Source organism: Pseudophryne corroboree, chromosome 1 (genome assembly GCF_028390025.1).
Source record: "Pseudophryne corroboree isolate aPseCor3 chromosome 1, aPseCor3.hap2, whole genome shotgun sequence".
Taxonomy (NCBI): domain Eukaryota; kingdom Metazoa; phylum Chordata; class Amphibia; order Anura; family Myobatrachidae; genus Pseudophryne; species Pseudophryne corroboree.
In genome coordinates this window covers 645830803-645836887 of record NC_086444.1, presented here as the reverse complement: position 1 = coordinate 645836887, position 6085 = coordinate 645830803, and positions in this window count along the sequence as shown.

Here is a 6085-nt window from a genome sequence, read left to right as displayed (position 1 = left end):
TGAGCCCAGCCTGCTGCTCATTTCTGTCACTGTGCCACCACCCGGTCAGGAGCGCAGTATGTGCTGTGTGTAGCCGGGGGCAGCACAGGGAGGACTGACGTCACACTGTAAAAACCTCCAAGTTCCGCTTTGCGATGTGATATGAAGAAATAACACTGCATGCCCTCCCTCCCGAAAGACCCGCGCTATTTCTCTTTTCACACACGCGTTATCAAGCCTCTGTGCTACCCACGCCATGCAACACCACAGGCCGCGGCAGTGTTCCTCTGATGAGGAGTTGGAGCCACTGCTTGAGGACATGTTCTGCAGAGCCTATAACTGAGACAGTAAGTCACTGCTCAGCCCTGAGCCTGCTCCTGCTGCAGGTGAAATAGAGGGGGTCAGGTCAGCCAGGGCAGGGGGGATAACATGATACATTACACACATACACAGTCACACATCCACACACACTTACATACATATATACATGTATATGTATGTGTGTGTGTGTGTGTGTTTTGTATCATGTTATCCCCGCTGCCTGGCTGGCCTGACCCCCTATATTTTACCTGCAGCAGGAGCAGGCTCAGTGCTGAGCAATACTGTATACACACACACTTTCACTCACTCACTCACTCACTCACTCACTCACTCACTCACTCACTCACTCTCTTTCTATACACTTACCTAAGAAAGTCTAGCTGTCCAGAGCTGTAGCAGCTCATCCTCCTGCTGCAGCCTGGTCCCATGTAGCGCCGCCCCTTCTTATGTAGCCCTGCCCCCTTTTAGGTCTGCACACTGCTACACAGGGGAAGGAGGGGGAGAGGAGGCTTCATGCTGCCAGTGCCGCTGCCTGTCATAGAGTGTGACAGGCGCAGCAGCCGGCAGCAGCAGAGACATTAGCTCAGCTCAGGGATGCAGAGTGGGGAGGGCGCCTCTCCAGCCTCACGCCTCCCTGCACTGCATCCCTTTGCTGAATGTTCAGCGCCAGGCCTGTTTGAGACCATTGTTTCCATTTGTAGCAAACAAGTGACTATTACACTGCTGAAAGAACTAGTTCAGTGCAATCCCAGCTGCTTAGGAGCGCAATTCTTGTAATTGTTTTCTGGGAAGGTGTCTGACGTCAGCCCCGAACCCGATCAGCCTGTTTTATTTTTTTGCCCTGGAGGAGTAAGTCCTGGGCTACGCACAGACTTCACGCAGTGGAAAAACCATTCACTGGTGAGTGAGGTGCGAACAGATTTGCAGCTGTCTGCTGACAGAGGGATTTTTGCAGCTCGGCGTACACATGCAATCGCATACTTGCACGGCGAATATACACTCCCCTTGGGCGATGACTATTTGAACGAAGCACAACAAATTTAGTAGCCCAGCGATCAGGTCTGAATCACCCCCACAGTCTCATGGCACCTGGTGCGCAGAGAGGGGCTGTTTGGCGTGACTGCAGCAATAGTGTATAAGGACACATCTGTATGTGTTAATTGTTTTGGATTGTTCTTGTCGTTAAATTAAAAACTTTAAAACTTTTCTATAAATAAACTCATTTGAAAATACAAATAAAAATACATGAACCTGGTCTTTGCTGGTTAAATTGTTACAATGTATTATTAAAAGTACCTTCCAATATTTATTCTTTGAAATACAGGCCAGCCTCCAAAGTGTGGGTTGGATGTATTGGCTAGTCCTTCCGAGATACCAGAAACCCCATCACCTCCAGTAAATACGCTGTTTAATACCTTAAATCAAAAATCAATTCTTTATAAACACAATTCCAGTCTCATGTTTTGTACTGGATACAAAATTAGCAGAAATCCTGCCACACCCTCTGGATTGCTGCGATGGGTGTGTAAAAGGGGATGTCACACTATCTCCAAAGGAGCATACACAAGAAAAAAAAGGGGTACTACCACCTATACGCGCTATCCAACACAATACATAAATGATACAGTGAATGATGTACAGACAATGTATATCAATGATGGATATCCCAAATGATGTAAAAATATAAATAGAATCATGTGGAATAATCAAGAGGGAGATGTTCTTTTAGATTGAAGGAAAAATTCCACGGAATACACACCGTTTTCACGTTGACGAGGAATGATCAATGTTCATGAGGGTTTCTGTTTCAGTCAAATGTTCATTTGGTAGAAGTCAATGGAAAGGGACTCTTCCAAAATTGGTATGAGTTTCCTCAAAAATATAAACAGTAGAGAAACCAATGGTGTAGTATGTCTAAGTCGATATGTAAAAAACAGGTGATGGTGGAAACTGAGAATATTCTAAACAGTTGAAAGAATCCCAACGTACCCAACTTACGTCAGTACGTAAGGGGATCCTCATAAGGTATCTTTAATGGATAGAAGGAAGTGAACACTTGAAAGGGAATATCCTAGGAAGCAGAAAAGGATTTTCCACGGGGTGCACACCCGTGGAATTTTTCCTTCACTCTCAAAGAACATCTCCCTCTTGATTATTCCACAGGATTCTTTTTAGATTTTTACATCATTTGGGATATCCATCATTGATATACATTGTCTGTACATCATTCACTGTATCATTTATGTATTGTGTTGGATAGCGCGTATAGGTGGTAGTACCCCTTTTTTCATGTTTTGTACTGCCTGACTCCTACCTACAAGCTGCAGCATGTCCTTTATAATAAGACAATGGGGGTCATTCCGAGTTGATCGCTAGCTGCCGTTGTTCACAGCGCATCGATCAGGCTAAAAATCTGCATTTCTGCGCATGCACTGCTATGCGCACGCGGTGTACGGGTACAAAGGCTTTTGTGGTTTTGCACAGGTTCTAGCGATGTTTTCATTCGCACTGGTGGCCACTAGAAGATTGACAGGAAAGGGGCGTTTCTGTGTGTCAGCAGACCGTTTTCAGGGAGTGCTTAGAAAAATGCAGGCGTGCCAGGAAAAACGTAGGCATGCCAGGGAAAACACAGGCGTGCCAGGGCGAACGCTGGGTGGGTGTGTGACGTCCAAAGCCAACCCTCCAACGTTAGAATCAACGCACACGAAGAGTAAGTTCAGGGCTGGTCTTGTTTTGCACAAAATGTTTTTGCAGGCGCTCTGCTGAACAGGCGTTCGCACTTCTGCAAAGCTAAAATACACTCCCCGGTGGGCAGCGACAATGCATTTGCACGGCTGCTAAAAACTGCTAGCGAGCGATCAACTCGGAATGACCCCCAATATACAAATGGCAAAAGGGTTGAGCAGGGCCTGTCTATTTACTGTATAGGCAGCTTTAATAGCAGACTGATAAGTGAAGCTGGAAAATAAAGCTACAGGATGTGTTAGGCATTCATTATTTTTGCTTTGATTTGTTTTACATTTATGTTTATAAAGTATAATTCTAACTAAAAAATAAGTACATACAATGAAAGGAAGCATTCATGAGTTTGCATTGCTCATTAATTGACCTTTCACCACTTTGCAGGTAAATTAAGTGATAGTTATGCAACATAAGTCTCAAGTGAGACCTTTTATCTTCTAAGCGTGATATGTTTACATAAGCAGGGAATTTTAATAATTACGAAGGAAACTGCTTTCTATGACTGATTTCTTAACAGTATTCTTTTCATAAGAAACTACATTAAAAAGCAAACATTTTCTTATGGTATTATGCTTGTAAACTATGTGGCTCCTTGTATCTTTATTTCACTTTGTTGGTTATGTTTTTTATGTATTATTATGGTAATTATGTGCTAACATGGTACATCAGTTACACACTGTATTATATTGTCACTTACTTGTTTTCTGTACTACTTTATGCGGTCCCTTATGTAATGCACTTTCTATTTTCAGCATGACACATCGTACAGGACATGTTTTCATGCTGCACAATATGATTACTGGCCCTCATTCCGAGTTGATCGCTCGCAAGGCGAATTTAGCAGAGTTGCTCACGCTAAGCCTACGCCTACTGGGAGTGTATCTTAGCTTCTTAAAATTGCGACCGATGTATTCGCAATATTGCGATTACAAACTACTTAGCAGTTTCAGAGTAGCTTCAGACTTACTCGGCATCTGCGTTCAGTTCAGTGCTTGTCGTTCCTGGTTTGACGTCATAAACACACCCAGCGTTCGCCCAGACACTCCCCCGTTTCTCCGGCCACTCCTGCGTTTTTTCCGGAAACGGTAGCGTTTTTATCCACACGCCCCGAAAACGCTGTGTTTCCGCCCAGTAACACCCATTTCCTGTCAATCACACTACGTTCGCCAGAGCGAAGAAAAAGCCGTGAGTAAAAATACTATCTTCATTGTAAAATTACTTGGCGCAGTCGCAGTGCGAATATTGCGCATGCGTACTAAGCGGAATTTCACTGCGATGCGAAGAAAATTACCGAGCGATCAACTCGGAATGAGGGCCACTGTGTGTACATGTGCAACAGGTAAATAATAGGTGGAAAGGTCTGTGTAGGTGTCGGTGGACGTACCTGGAGTCTTCAACTGGGATCGCCTCTTGGACCGGATCTCACTGCTGGAACCCTAGGCAGAGGTGTGAGGAGTCCCAACCCCAGAGGACCCAATATATAAGTCACCACACATTAGAACGGTGACATAAAGATTTATTATTCGGGAACAAAGATGATCACTGCTGTATTCTAACTTTCAGTTAAGAATTAGGGAAGTATTCTCCTTTACAGTACAATATCAAAGTATAATTGCGTCAAAAGCTCAGCATCAATTAATATGCAACCAAAATGGATAAACTACATATAACAAATGCACTGCACAGTATAGGTATTCCCATTGTGTGGTAAGTATAAAGATCTGGTATAACATGGGAACATGCAATTCACTATTCTACTCATAAGGTATTGCTTAGTACTAGCTTTCTGTGTCCACTAGGTGACAGTTTGTATCTCTCTATACACGGCAGAAGTGAAGCGCAGTCAATAAACATTAAAATAGCAATAAGCCAAGCCATTCAGTCTTGGACGCAGAGAAAGCATGCTGTTGCGGGTTACGAAGGTTAAACAGAATGCAAGTTCACAGTTTGGTTACTTAACACTTGTCAACGATTGTAAGCGGGTAGCTGAAATGTGGCACTAACAGTAGCAGTCATTAGCAGCATATACATATAACATAGGGGGTCATTCCGAGGTGATCATAGCTGTGCTAAATTTAGCACAGCTACGATCATGAACTCAGACATGCGGGGGGATGCCCAGCACAGGGCTGGGATGCCCAGCACAGGGCTGGTCCGCTCCGCATGTCAGTGCCGCCCCTCCCCCGCAGAAGTGCAAAGGCATCGCACAGCGGCGATGCCTTTGCACTTCAAGAGTAGCTCCCGACTAGCACAGCTTTAGCATGCTGGCCGGGAGCTACTCATCGCTCCCCGGCCTGCAGTGGCTGCGTGTGACATCACGCAGCCGCTGCGGGCCACTCCCCGCACGGTCCAGCCACGCCTGCATTGGCTGGTCCGCGCCCACGAAACGGCGGCCAAACGCTGCTGTTTCGCCCCCTCCTGCCCATCGATCGTAGCGCAGCAATGGGTGGCCATGCGCCGCATGCGCAGTTCTGACCTAATCGCTATGCTTGGGTCAGAATGACCCCCATAGTTCCGTAGTGCGGAGTAGCAAAATTTATCATAGTCATAAACGCGGAGTAGCAAAGTTCTGTTATTATAATGCAAGCTGTATTATCCTCTGTGTCTCTGCTTAACTGAATCTGCAGGTAAGTCAGTCGTCTATTAACATGCAGGCAGTAAGATTCAGTTTAAGCACATGAGGTAAACAATTGCAGGCAAGTGGGTTTAGCAGAAGCAAGCAGACAGATTTTGGCAGTTGGTAGAGGGAGTACAGCTTCTAACACATTTCTGCCCACAAATAAGCGCACAAGCAGTTAGAATCTCCAACAGGGTCCTCAGTTCTGTCATAGTAAGCAAGGAGAAATTAGAAAACTACTGTTCCTTTTACACACAAGCCTCTTGTGTTACAGTATTTATAAAGGAGTGGATCTCTATGCTGAGTGCTCGTGCTCGATCTCCGGCTCTTATCTGGTCAGCGGGAGGCGGGCGGTTGATCTGCTGCGGCACCCGTTACCTCAGTCCCAGCGGCCGTGCATCTTTCTCTCGTCACCACTGTGGGACC